Source organism: Colobus angolensis, unplaced genomic scaffold (assembly GCF_000951035.1).
Source record: "Colobus angolensis palliatus isolate OR3802 unplaced genomic scaffold, Cang.pa_1.0 Scaffold225, whole genome shotgun sequence".
NCBI classification, from domain to species: domain Eukaryota; kingdom Metazoa; phylum Chordata; class Mammalia; order Primates; family Cercopithecidae; genus Colobus; species Colobus angolensis.
Window position 1 is genome coordinate 95,770 of NW_012115433.1, and position 14,470 is coordinate 110,239.

At 35.7% G+C, this 14,470-nt stretch overlaps 1 long non-coding RNA gene across 1 annotated transcript in view; it reads right to left on the bottom strand.

The window, feature by feature from the left end:
- Positions 1–816: 816 nt before the first annotated feature.
- LOC105513223 overlaps positions 817–14,470 on the bottom strand; it is a 41,278-nt gene continuing 27,624 nt past the window's right edge. Inside the window, exon 3 of the long non-coding RNA XR_001001966.1 lies at positions 817–2,790. This is a non-coding gene — a long non-coding RNA (uncharacterized LOC105513223). The remainder of the gene's footprint in view (positions 2,791–14,470) is intronic.

Sequence of the window (14,470 nt, forward strand, 5' to 3'; positions counted from 1 at the left end):
TCATTCCAGAGAGAAAGTGGAGTCTTTGCAAATATTAGGAGGATGGCAGGAAATAGCATGTTTGGGTTATGTCCCATTTTGGGAGTTCATTGTCCATCTTAAGAATGGAATTAAAAACAGAGACCCCTACCCAGAAAAACGCACATATCTACTTCTGAATCGATATTTAATATATAATTTAATGGGCATTATAGTATTAAGTGAGATTTACCGGTTCTGTTGGAACAACATAGTGTGTATTAAATTAGTCTTCTAATAGTAGTCAGACTCTAGTACTGACTGCCATTGGAAATGGACACAATTATTTTGCTTTTTTAAGTCCTCATTTCATCATGTAAGACACGTTTACTGCACGACAGCCTTAGAGTGAGAGGACACCTTTTAGTCAGATTATTTTTCAAATTCAGGGCAATAATTTTTTTTCTCTTCATCAGAGAATTTTATGGCTTTCTTTTTATTCTTCCCTGTTCACTTTGGGCTGTTTGCATTTGTAATATGTGCAAGCACAACATCTGTCTCCAAGTGACTTCCTGTGTTCACTATTCGTTGAAGCAATGAAGCATTCGAAATGCAAGAACATTTCTCAAAACGTTGTTGCTAGTTAATAATTCTTCATGCTCGGAATGTTGCATCTCTTGCACCTTGAGTCTGTTAATCTTGAGAATAACACGAGTTACATGATTCTCATTATGTGCCCTTAAAGAATACAACAGAAAGTGAGGTGAGGAAAGAAGGGAATTCAGTCAAGAGTGTCTAATTGGAATCTTTCGGCAAACATTTTTTGGGGTGGTGCTAAACTCAAGAAATAAATAACTGTTAAAATGATATTTTATTTATTGGATTAAAAACTTCAATTGATATGCCAGTCTCAGGAACAAAGGTAATAGTCTGAAAAACCAATAAAAGATTATCATTCTAGTAGAAGAATAAAATTGGCCCAAAACCACATAAAAAAGATATTTAACCTCAACAGTAGTTGAAAATAATAAAAAACAGTAAACGGAAATGCTATTTTTCATCTAACGGATACTAAACATGAAAAGTGAAGGATGATAACTAGTACTTTTTAGGAAGAGTGAAACAGTATAAATGGGTGTAAGTTTTTTGAAGGACAAATTGGCAAATTATGTCCAAATTATAGGAAAAAATATATATTATTGGCTTAGTAAGATCTCTTTTTAGAATTTATCATCAGGAAGCATTATATACTTATAAAAATGTTTGTACAAAAATATTCATTGTCAAAATCTTTACATATTGAAAATTGGGAACTAAGTTTCCTACAATATGATTTGCTAAATATGTTACATGGGTTTATACAGTAAAAGATGCTGCAACTATTTCACATGAAATATACATGTGTATTTACTGTCATAGAAAGGAATTTACAATGTTAATTTTGAAATAGTAAATTGTTAACTGAAAAATATTGTCCTCAAATATGAATATAATCTGTTTAAAAATTATGTTAATGTTTTACAGGAAAATGTTTAGGAGTGTGTATAGCAGAATGTCAATAGTTGTTATCTCTGGATGATAGGATTTTAGGTAACTTTGTACTGCTTATCTGTATATTTTCAGCTTTCTAAATGTGTATTTGTGTAATGAGAAACATGGAAAGTATATAACAGGACAACAAAAAAGATAAATGTAGTTTATTTAATATTTTATTAGATAACCTGAGTATAGATACAATTTAACTGTGAATATTTTTAAGTTAATTTTTCTTCACTTGTCACTTGATACTCTTTTTCTTCCCCTTTATCTAAGGGAAATACTATAGTATCTTAAGCAAAGTAAAGGAGCAGATGTGGATGAAAAGTCTGTAATAAATTCCATGTGCAGAAGCTGTGGAGCGCATCTATAATGGCGTATTGGCCAATTCAACACTCAATTAACAGAAAATTTGCAATCTGGTCTAAATAAGTGTTCAAATAAAATGGTAATATGCCTTACACTGCCTCATAACTAAAAATGAAATTTCTTAGATGAATAGAAGGAATCCTTTAAATTTCAACTTTTCTTCCAACTCTCAGTGGGGCCAGAAAATAATTTTAATAACACACAGCTAATATTTCATATAGAAATGGAATCATGCCCTAATTCTGTCTTGAAAGGATGCAATGCCTCTGCCTCTGTGGCCCTTTGTCTGGTGAGTTGACCAAAATCAGACTTCAATTCGATCACTTATTGTGTTCAATTCACAGGCATGTAATGAGTGCCTCTGGCATGCATAGTATTGTTTTAGACCCTTTAGATTCTTTAGGAGGATTAAAGTCTTGGTCATAGTCATTGTTAACAAGGAGTTAGGAACTGATTTGAAAGTAAGACTTATCTGTGAAACAGTATGTAGTGATAATGAGGTGTATGCTTTTATACTTCTAGACCACTGGTACAAACATTTAACAAGTGGTCAAAGAAGGATGTGGGGAGAAGAAGCTTGAGTGAGTCATGACTCAAAGGATAAACTGGACTTAGAGATATGGAATGGAAGGGGAAAAGCCAGTCCAAATAGAGAACATGGTCACGTGAGGAGTGAAACAGTTTCTCTTTATGTCTTAGTTTAGTTCTGCGAGAATGTATGATGTGGGAGCTCCAAATTTAATGTTGACCAGGCTGGTTTTTCTCTTGGACTGGTGAACTGAAAGGTAGAGAAAGTGTATTCAGGGGTAAAAAGTAATGTAAATAGTTGACTTTAAGATGAATTATGTACTCTATTATGTTTTATTCATTCAGTAAACATATTACTGAATGCCCGACATGCCCCAGGAATTGTGCTCTGCACTGACACTGCAATGGTAAACAGGAGATAGTTCTTTACTCCTGTAAAACTATTAAGAATAAGATTCTGATAAAGTTTTTTATGACTGCATTCATCTTTCACTGCATACATATAAAATGCAGTTTATTCTTAGAACAGTTTCACTAAAATAAAAATTAATAAAAATGTATTTTATATGGTAATGTCTTTCAAATGAGTCCATTAGAGAAATAATAAATGTGACTACATATTTTTCGCAAGTCTATGTTTTAGCCATATAATGTAGTGTGATGGCTCTCAATTATTTTTTTAATAGGCCCCACAGGCCCACAGTAAGAAATATATTTTATATCAGGTCTCAGCACACCCACTTCCCACACACAAATGGACACACACACAAATAAGATGAAACTACTATAAAAAAAAGTGAAATTATAAAGTGTGGGAAAAGATGGACTCTTTAATAAACTGTATTGGGACATCCTGTTATGCATATAGAAAAAAAAATTTGTCCTTACTTTACCCCACACAAAAAAAGTAACTCTCATAATATAGAACTTGCAAAATGAAAAAAATCAGCATTCTAAATTAGAGGGAATAAAGAAAAGTATACGAGTGAACTAACTCTGAGTTGCGGAAGATTTCTTAAACAACACATAAAAAGACACATCCTAAACTGGACGACTAAAAAAAATGAGCAGCCTTCAAATTAAAACACATACATAAACAAACTTGTGTATATCAACTGATAAAATGCAAAAAGAAAGGACAAACATGTCCACCGTATTATGGACTAAATAGCTTTGTCCCCTTCTACAAAATTCTTATGTGGAAGCCCTAACTCCAAATATAATGGTATTTGGTGGTGGGGTCTTTGAGGAGTTAATGGTTTTGATGAGGTTTGGGGCCCCATGATAGGATTAGTGCCTTTATAAGAAAAGGAGGCTCCAGAACTTTTCCTCTCTGCCATGTGAGGATACAGGGAAAAGGTGGTCCTTTGCAAGTCAGGAAGTGGGTCCTCACCAAGAACCAAATCTGCTAGTACCTTGGTTTTAGACTTCAGAACTGTGAGAAATAAATGCCTGTTTTTTAAGGCCTACAATCTATGATATTTTGTTATAGCAACCTGAGTTGACTAATACATATTGCTTATAACCAGCTAGCATTAAAATGCAGAATATATGAAGATTTCTTCAACTTACAAAAGCAGCAACAATAACAAAAACCTTTATATATAAAAGGAGAAAAAATATGAACAGGTGATTTACAGGAAGTAAACTCACAAAAATGCCAAAAAATACGTAAAACATGCTCAACTTCACTCATTATTGGGCAAACGAAAATTAAAACTACAGTGAGATGGCATTTCATAACTATTAGTTTGGTAAAGCCAGTTGACCATAGAGATATTGCTTAAAATATGGTGGATGTGAACTTTCATACATTGCTGGTATAAAGATAAATCATACAAACAGCCCATTTAGGAAGAAATCTGGCCAAATGTAATGCTAGAGATACTCTTGCTTACATCTGTATGTAGACCTATACATTTTTATTTCATCATAAAAGCAAAATGTGGGAAACAACCTAAATGCCTATCGATAGGAGAATGAATAATTAAATAATGGAACATCAAGCCTAGGAATACTATGCGGAAGTTCAAATGAATGAACTGGATGTATATGCATTATTGAAGGCAAATCCCACAGAATAACTCCAAGTGATAAAAGCAAATCAAGAATATGTAAAGAAAAACATTTACATGCATATTTAAAATATGCCTATTGTACTATATTTTATATGAACACCAATATATTTATTACAAATGCGTGACAAACTTCAAATCAGGAGATTGGTTACTGCTTATGTGAGAGGACCCTGAGACCATCCTCAAACTTGACGATTTGCTAGAAATCAGAACTCGGTTTTTATACTTATGGTTTATTACACACAAAGGACACAGATAAAAATGAGCAAAGAGAAAAGGCCTATGAGGAGATGTCCAGGGGAAACCAGGCATAAGCTCCCAGGCATCCTCTCCCAGTGGAGTCACGTAGATGTGCTTAATTTTCCCATCTGTAATGTATGACAACACATGTGAAGTGCTGTTAACCAGGAAGTTCACTTAAGCCTTAGTAAGTGCATGAGCTCCTGCATTAATGACCTCAGCTACTCAGATTCCAGCTCTCCAGGTGAAAAGTTCTTACTATAAGTCATATTGTTAGCATAAACTATCTGATCTTACTGGCACACCTGGCTCAAGGCCTCAGGAATAAAAAAAAACACCCTTACGAGGAAGAATGTGCCAAGGGCTCAGACCTCACCTTCCAAGGAGCTTACTAAGGGCCAGACCTGAAGACAAGTCTTTATTGAGAGTGTGCTGGGTTTGAATTCAGGTCTGTCGAGTTAATCTTTTCCTGCGTAAGCTGAAGAGGCTAGAAGGAGGCTGAAAGAACAGAGGACTTCAATGTAGAATGCAATTTATTTCTCATATGGGGAGGTGGGTAAATGAGTGTCCATTATATCATTCTTTGGACACTTTTATCCTAATTGCATAAAAATATAAAAAGTCATTGTACTAGGGGAGTATCACTTTATACAGATTCCTGTAAACAGTTAAGATAGATAATGGAATTTTTACAAATGATTAAAAAAAAAGCTACAAAATGCATATGGCTTTGGCCTGGAAATAGTCCACCCTATCAGAGACTAAATTTTATTAAAACAATGCCAGAGCTTTTCTCATGACATTTTGTTTTTAGAGATGGGGATCAATCTGGACATTGTTTCCTTATCTGGGTGGTAATCGAGGCTTAGCAATTTCCCACAGCGTTACACAAATCCAGATGATTCTACATTTTGCAAATATGTCTTACTCTCTTTTGCCCTTTGGGTGAGTATTGCTTTTTGTTTTCATTCCATGATACTCCTTTTGTTGACACAGTGGCCTCCTGCTGCTACTTTAAGACTCATAAACACAACCATCTCTGTGAAGTGTTCCACTACCACTAGCGCAGTAACAGCCACTAGTGTTTACCGAGTGCCAGAGAGCATGCTAAGGGTTTCACAAGCGCTATTTGAACTCTCATGATACCCAATGATGTATGAATGATTCTCGTCTTATCAATGAGGGAACTCAGGTACCTAGGAGTAAAGACATTTAGCCAGGGCCACACAATTAGTAAATAAAGAATGGAGGATTGGACCTAGCTGTAGAACCCAGTCTGTGTGTCTAACAGGAAGCTCTGCTGCTCCGTGCTTCATGGCACTCCCTCTCCTCTAGGATTGCTTGTGCTTTTACTGTGCCTTGTATGTAACTTCACTGTTGCATTTGTGGATTGGTGGATGTCTCCTTCCCCAATGTTTTTGAGGTCCTATAGAATCCATGTTTCTTAGCAAAGACCCAGTATAGAATAGGAGTTAAAAACACTTAAATTACTCATGAGACTATAGAATGTAGAATTTATTAGGATGTATATACTTAGGTCTAAAAAACTAATGTATAGGAAATTTCAGTATGGAAACACTGGGAGGAGAAAAAAGACCTTTAAATTCCTTTGTTTTATTTATATTTCAATAAGAATGACAAATGATAAAGTAAAAGTATAGAAGCTACTCCTATGTATTTATTTGTTTATTTTTTGGGGAAATATATGTCACTGTAGATGTTACAGCAGTGAATTAAAAATCTAGAATTGTGCTTTCATTTTATTTTTCTTAAAGGGATTAATATTTAATCATAATTTGATGTTTATAATCATAATACATATTACACACTCACATACATGTATTCATTTCCGTTCATTTTATAAAGACATACCTGTATCTTTCATTTTCATTAGCAAAGCCATTTTCACATTCTATAGGAAAGAATTACCCTATAGATCACTGTAAAAAACAAAACAAAAAACCCAAAAACACTTTACCCAGTTAGTTCCTCTTCTAAATTATTGAATTGTATTGACGGTAAGAGGAAGGTATATCTGGTATGCTGTCCAAGGGACACCTAGTTCCTTTTAACTTACCATGTTTTAAGGGGGTTGCCAAAGAGGGTGCTGGCTTTTGACAAAATAACCTTCTTCCTTATTTCTTAAATTCAACCTCTATAACAATTTACTGCTTCAATATTTTGCTTGTTTTTTTTTTTTTCCCACATTAAACATTTTACCTGCTTATATCCTTCAATTTGGGGTTTATTTGACTTCCACGGCCAAGGAAATGACCCTTTCTTACATTAAATCTTGGCCATGGCAATCCAAAGTTAACAAAACCATTTCCAAGCAGATCAGGAGGGGGACATGAATCAAAACAATAAACGTGTGAGGCTGAACCACTGACTTTTATTTTTCTTGTTTTTTACCTTCAACACTGTCACAGAAAATAAAAACCTAAGCCCTTGGTATCGAAATTAGTATTGGAAGGAATTTTTTATAATAAAAGCTCTCTGTGAGTAGGTGCGTCGAGTTACTGTTCAAAAGGGAAAGCTTCTTTGCATCATAGCAAACATACGCAAGCCTTCACCAAGGAAATAGATATCATCTTCTGTCAGCCCACCCTAAATGAAAGAAAGCAAGCTTAAAATTGGTAGGAGAGTTGATTTCGCTACATGTTTATGTTAATAGGGTATTTGACTTTTGAATGCTTCATAAACCTTGTTATGCTCTGTGCTATTTGAGGAGTAAAACAGATGGAACACTGCCAGAAGCCTTAATTGGAATCAGCTTAGCAGGGGCTGACAAGGTTTCCTAGTGTTTAGTTTCAAACTTATTATAAAAATGCAAAATTATGTGCTATTTATTTTCTATTCCTCTTTGGTTTATGCCCGTAAAGGTAAGACTTAGCTGCATTAAGGAATAAACTGATTTTTCTCTTGTCTGCCCCAGGCTAGTACTCAGAGTCAGGCAGCCTGGGTATTGTCTCTTCTAATTAGCTGTAGCCTCACTTCTCATTGCAACAGAGAATGTCATGGGGATCCTTCCCCCATGCATTTTGATTATTGGCTAAACCATCACTCAAATGGCCAATCCGTGGCCGAGTTACTGAGCTGTGTGGTCAGTCTGTCACCAATCTAGTAAGGCCACAGAAATATGTTCAAAATGGCTCTTGGGGGCGCTTAGTTTTCTCCTACCAAAGGGTCACATTTGGTACTGGTCAAATATCACAAGCAGGCTCTTGGTTTTATTTCAAGCCATGAGAAGTCGATAAGTTTTGTGCTTTCTGTCAAACTTTACAGAAGTCATGCTTTTAATTTTGTTTTCTGGTTGGACTTTTTAGCTTCAGTTGGCTCTAGTGTTTCAACTCGTGTATATCCCTTACTATACTGTTGCCTGACATGGACAAAAGTAATCTACTTCCTTTGAAAGCACACACACACACACACACACACACACACACACACAGGCCAGGCGCGGTGGCTCACACCTGTAATCCCAGCACTTTGGGAGGCCGAGGCGGGCGGATCATGAGGTCAGGAGATCGAGACATCCTGGCTAACACGGCAAAAACCCATCTCTACTGAAAATACAAAAAATTCGCCGGGCGTGGTGTCGGGAGGCTGAGGCAGGAGAAGGGCGTGAACCCGGGAGGCGGAGCTTGCAGTGAGCTGAGATCACGCCACTGCACTCCAGCCTGGGCGGCAGAACGAGACTGTGTCTCACAAAACAAAACAAAACAAAAACACATGAAAAATCCAACAAAAACGTAAGTACCTACTATGTGCCAGGCAGTGTGCTGGGTGCTAATGACACCAATAGACAAATAACACATAGTTCCTGTCTTGACATCGTTACAATCTTTTTGGGATGAAACAAATTTGAACAAATGATTTAGAATTAGTGATGAGTGAACTGTGAGTCAAAATGTCTGTTCAGCTGCCCCAGAGGCAGACAACCCCAGCTTTTCAGTAAAAGGTCTGCGAGGACACAGAAAAGGATGCAAAACTCAACCTAAAGCTAAGATGGATACAAACCAAGTGCTAAATTCTGAAAGGAATTTTCTGTTCTTATAAGGAACTGGGTTGAAAAAAGAATGTCTACTTTTTACGTCAAACCACACGCTCTGCTTTTGCTTTGTGGGAAAGACAGTGCTCTGAAATGAGACAGAGGTGCTTTACTTAATCCTCAGCATCTCTCCCTAGCTCTGTAAAATGTTGGATGGAAGGGCCACCTGGGCATCCTTGCCTTGTTACTGATCCTAGGAGGAAAACATTCAGTCTTCTGCCATTAAGTGTTATGTTAGCTGACAAACTTTTGTAAATGTTCTTTATCAAGTTGAGAAAGTTCCCTTCTATTCCTAGTTTACTGAGAGTTTTGTAAAGAACAGATGTTGGATTTCTGTTAAATTCTTTTCTGCATCTATACAGATGACCATGAGATTTTCTTTTTTAGTTTTGTTAAATATGAGTTACGTTGATTGATTTTGGGATGTTAAATCAGCATTGCATTCCTGGGCTAAATCCAGTTGTATGCTTTGGGTTTTATTTATTCTTCTTATTCTGGTTTCTCAAGGTGGTCTTGGATTTGAGATCTTTTCTTTTCTTCTAATATAAGAACCTAATGAATTTCCCTCTAAGTCCTGCTTTAGTGTTATTCTACACATTTTGATAAGCTATGTTTTCATTTTTATTAGGCTCAAAGCACTTTCTAGTTTCTTTTCAGCTTTTCTCTTTGACCCACAGGTTATTTTGTGTGTTATTTTGTTTCAAAATATCTGGGAATTTACCAGATATTTTTATATTATGCATATCCAATTACATTTCTAATTTAATTCCATTAGTGTCAAAGAACATACTTTGTATGAGTTGAATCCTTCTAAATTTATTAGAAGTTATTTTATGGGCTGGGCATGGTGGCCCATGCCTGTAATTTCAGCACTTTGGGAGACTGAGGTGGCCGGATCACCTGAGGTCGGGAGTTCGAGACCAGCCTGACCAACATGGAGAAACCCCATCTCTACTAAAAATACAAAATTAGCCAGGTATGGTGGTGCATGCTTGAAATCCCAGCTACTCAGGAGGCTGAGGCAGGAGAATTGCTTTAACCAGGGAGCTGGAAGTTGTGGTGAGCTGAGATCATACCATTGCACTCCAGCCTGAGCAACAAGAGTGAGACTCTGTCTCAAAAAAATAAAGTTATTTTATGGCCCAGAATATGGTTTATCTTGGTAAATATTCTTTAAGCTATTTAAAAGAATGCATATTCTATTGTTGCTTAGTGGAATGGTCTGTTAGTGTCAATTAGGTCGTGGTGTTAAGTTTTCCATATTCTTACTGATTGTCTATTCACTTGTTCTAGTAATGTTTGAAAGAGAGGTGCTGAAATCTTTGATTATAATTGTTGATTTTTCTATTCATTCTTGCAGTTCTATCAGTTTTTTGCTTCATGTATTTTGAAGCTCTGTTATTAGGTATATAAAGTTAATGACTTTTACATGTTCTTGATGATTTGACTCCTTTATCCATTTGAAAAGACCAGCTTTAGCTCTGGTATGAACTTTTGCTATGCAATTGACTTTTATGATCTTAATAAATGTATTGTAGCCATTTTTGATTAATGATAGCTTCATATATATATATATCTGTTGTTTGACTTGTAAACTTTTTGGACTAGAAGAGGAAATCCAAAGGGAAATTAGAAAGTATTTTAAACTTAAAATGAAACATATCAAAATGTGTGAAGAAGTCTAAAGGAGTACTTAGAGGAAAAATGTGTTAAGTACCTATATAAACATAAATACCTGTATGCATGTAAAGACCATTTTGGGCCTTTATATTTAAATTGAGTTTTTAGGCATTATGTAAGTGGGTCTTGCTTATTTATCTAATCTGACAATCTCTGCTTTTGATTGAGGTTTATAAATCATTAACATTTAATATGATTTTTATATGGTTGTAAGTCTACAATCTTTTTATTTGCTACTTTTTCACCCATTTTTATTTTTTCTCTTTTTTTGGCTTTCTTTTGAATGATTTCAATATATAACATAATTCCAAGTTATCTTCTTTATTGGCTTAATAATCATATTTTTGTTGCATTTTTTAGAGTTTAAAAGAAAGTTTATGGTATGCATCTTGTATTTACAAAACATGCCTTCGAGAGATATTGTACCACATAAGGTATAGTAAAAGACCCTTCCAGCAGTGTATGTTCATCTCTTCGCTCATGGATGTCATGTTATTGGTGCCATATGTTTTATTTCTACAAATTATAAACGATATTATAAAACATACATTATTATTTATGCCTTTAGTAATCAATTATCTTTTAAAGGAAATCTTTATCTGCTCTTGTAGTCAATGTTCCTCATTTCTTTGTGTAGATCCAGATTCCATTGAGTTTCATTTCCCTTTGAAATGACCTCTTAACTTTTCTTAGAATGCATGTAAGGTAGTGATGAATTCTTTCAGCTTCTGAAAATTTTTTTAAAAGTTTAATTTGCCTTTATTTTTGAGAGATGTTTTTACTGGATTTACATTGTTTATGATAAAATTGCTCTCATTCTTGTATCAGTTCTTCTGTACCAAAGACTTGTTTTTATAAATGGTTGCTTATAAGATTTTATCCTTATGTTTCAACTTTATTTTATTTTACTTTAGAGATGGGATTTCACCAGGTTGCCTAGGCTGGTCTGGAACTCTTGGACTCAAACAGTCCTCCAAGTCTCGGCCTCCCAAAGTGCTGGGATTAGAGGTGTTGGCCCGGACCTGGCTTGTTTCAGTATTTTGATTACACTGTGCCTTGGTGCACGTTGCTTCATGTTTTTGTGCTTGGAGTTTCTTGACCTTCAAAGATATGTGAATTTATAGTTTTCAGCAAATTTGGAAATATTTTAGCAATTACATTTTCAAAGAGTATTTTTCTCCCATCCCTCCCTCCATCCTGTTTAAGGATTTCAAATACATTTTTATTAAGCCTTTTAAAGTTGTGCCACAGCTTACTCATGTGGTTCTTTTTTTTTTCCCAGTTAGTTTTCTCTGTGTTTTATCTTAGACCATTTCCATTGCTATGCCTTCAAATTCGTTAATCTTTTTTTTTTTTTCTGCAGTCTCTTCTGCCTTTAATCCCAGTGTATTTTTCATCACAGACATTATGGTTTTCATCTCTAGAAGTTTGATTTAGATTATTTTAGTATTATCCATGTCACTATTTTACATGTTCCTTCTTTCCTCTAACTTGTTGAACCCATAAGCTCCTACGGGTTCTCATATCCACTGTCTTACTGCCAATTACTCCAGATTCCCAATCTAGTCATATCTACAGTGAATTCCTTGCTTATCAGTAGTCCCCATCTTCTCTTGCCCACTCACAGATGTCATTCTCACAATTTTCTTCTCTCTTTCTCTATCACCTATTTTTTACTCTTTAATGGGTGATTCATACCAGCATGAAATCATGTTACTGTTTCTTCCATCTTGAAAGAAAAACGTTATTTCTTCTCTTTGCAGTAAAACTTAACAAAAAGAACCCATTTTGTATTTTTTTTTCTCTTAAAGCCTTGCCACTTTTTCTCTTTTGACTGCTCTCCAGTCTGGTTTTGAACCACCAACCCCAAGAAACTGCTCTTGACAAGGGAATGAATGACTTCCACATTGCTGACTCTAATGGACTCTTCTTGTCTTTCATCTTTCCTGATGTATCAACCACATTTCACACCAGTGTTCATTCCTTCTTTCCTGATACATGTTCCTCATTTGGATTTCAGGATACTGTGCTTTCTTGATTTTCTTCCTACTCCACCATCACTGTGTCTAATTTGTCTCTTCTGGTTCCTGTAGCCTTTTGCTGACTTCTAATGTTTATATCCCCCAGGGTCCTTGGTCCTCTTCTTTTCACTCTTTATACTTACTATCCCTAATTTCATCCAAGGCAACATCTCTATTCTGACAAGTCTCCAAAGTTTATGCCCCAACAAAACATTTTACTGAACTCCAGTCTCATCTATGCAATGTAGGTGAGTGGTGGAAGGGATGGAGTGGAGCACCTTTGCTTCACATAGTTACTCAGAAACCCAGGCTGATGGAAGCTGCACCATCTGCAAATGAATACAAAAACTGGAGAGTCATGACCTGCATCTTATGCTTCAGCCTAGAGGTGACATACATCATATGAATAATCATATGGTCTCACATATTGGCAAGGAGGTTGAAAAATGTAGGATTATGGATATTCAGTGAGCACATGATATACTGCTATATCAGAGTATAGGTGATGCTGTATTTATATGAAAGATGGTGTGTGGTTCTATATTTATGGGCATCACCCTTAGACAATAGAAAAGTGTTTGAATTTATGCTTTGTGTTTTTCTATATTTTCTATTTGTTATAATGAACTTATACTATTTTTGCAATAGGAAAAATGTTAAGTTTTGATTCTATAACTGAAAACAAATGTTATTCGGGTCTGAGTGTGGCAGTCTTCTGTGTAAGTTAGGACTTAAGGAAAGGGATGAGGAAGAGAGAGGCATGGAGGGAATTTAAATAGAATGGACAAAGAAGATGGAGAAGATTTACTGGAGAGGGAAATGTGAAAGCCATTGGTAAAAAAAAAAAAAAAAAAAAAAAAAAAAATCAGGGAAAATAAACTAATTTTCAGAAGAATCCCTAGCTCTATAAGGGAGGGTGGGGGAAGGAATAAAACCAACTTCAGAGAGAGATTTGGGGGCCTCTGCCGGGTGTGGCTTGCCTCCTGGGGAAGGTGTATCATGACAAATGCAAATAAATTGTTCACTAAAGTGAAGAAGCAGAAATAGAAAACAGAGGTTACAAAAATGGGGTTGCAGAGATGGGCAGAAAATACTTCATAGAAGATCAAACGTGCTGAGCTGTTAATCTACACTGTGCAGAAAGCCAGGAATTGATATGATCTCAGTATTGCTAAGGAGCAAATAGATATGCATATTGCTGGCCTTAAAAGAGATGTGCTATCCTGTAAAGCACTATATATTTAAGAACAAACCTATGTAAGCAGTGTGGAAAGTGAATTGGTCTTAGGATTGTGATATTTGCATATGCAGAGGGAGATGTAAATATTATTTGAATTTCTAATGCCAGATTTGAAATTGATTCTTTTCTTGTTGGCAGGAGAAATGACTCTCCCTGTCATATTCAAGGTGAGGTGCTATGTACTTGTTGACAGCCTGAAGTTGAGTAAAGACCATGTCTTGATGAAAAGATGAACCCAACTGTCCAATTTAGGACCAAGTTCATTTTATTGGCAATAGTGGATTCTTGAATAAACTTACATTGCTGGAGTTTGTGATCTTCTATGTATTCTTTAATAATCTGATAGACATTAAGCTACTGCTGCGGGGGTTGCACGTGATTAGGAAAATATCCTTTGCATTTGGCAATTTCAAGATGACTGATCACTCTTTCCAGAGAGTTTCAAAAGATTCATGGGATGAAAGCCTCTTACCTGGGTTAACTGAGGAGTAAGTAGGAGGAGAGGATGCAGGAACAGCTACTGGACACAGCTCTTTAAAAAAGCCTGACTTCAAAGGGAAAATGGGAGATCTGTGCATTAATGGAACATGCAAGGCTGTGATGATGTCAACACACATAATCAAAAGGTTTACACATCAGAAATAGACTTATTTTCCTTAAACTATTCTTTTAAACTGGAACCGTTCTTATTGGCCCTGTGTTGAAATGTAAATTTTCCTTCAATCAATGAAAATGATTGAAGGCTAAACCAGCAGAGCTACTGGTAGGC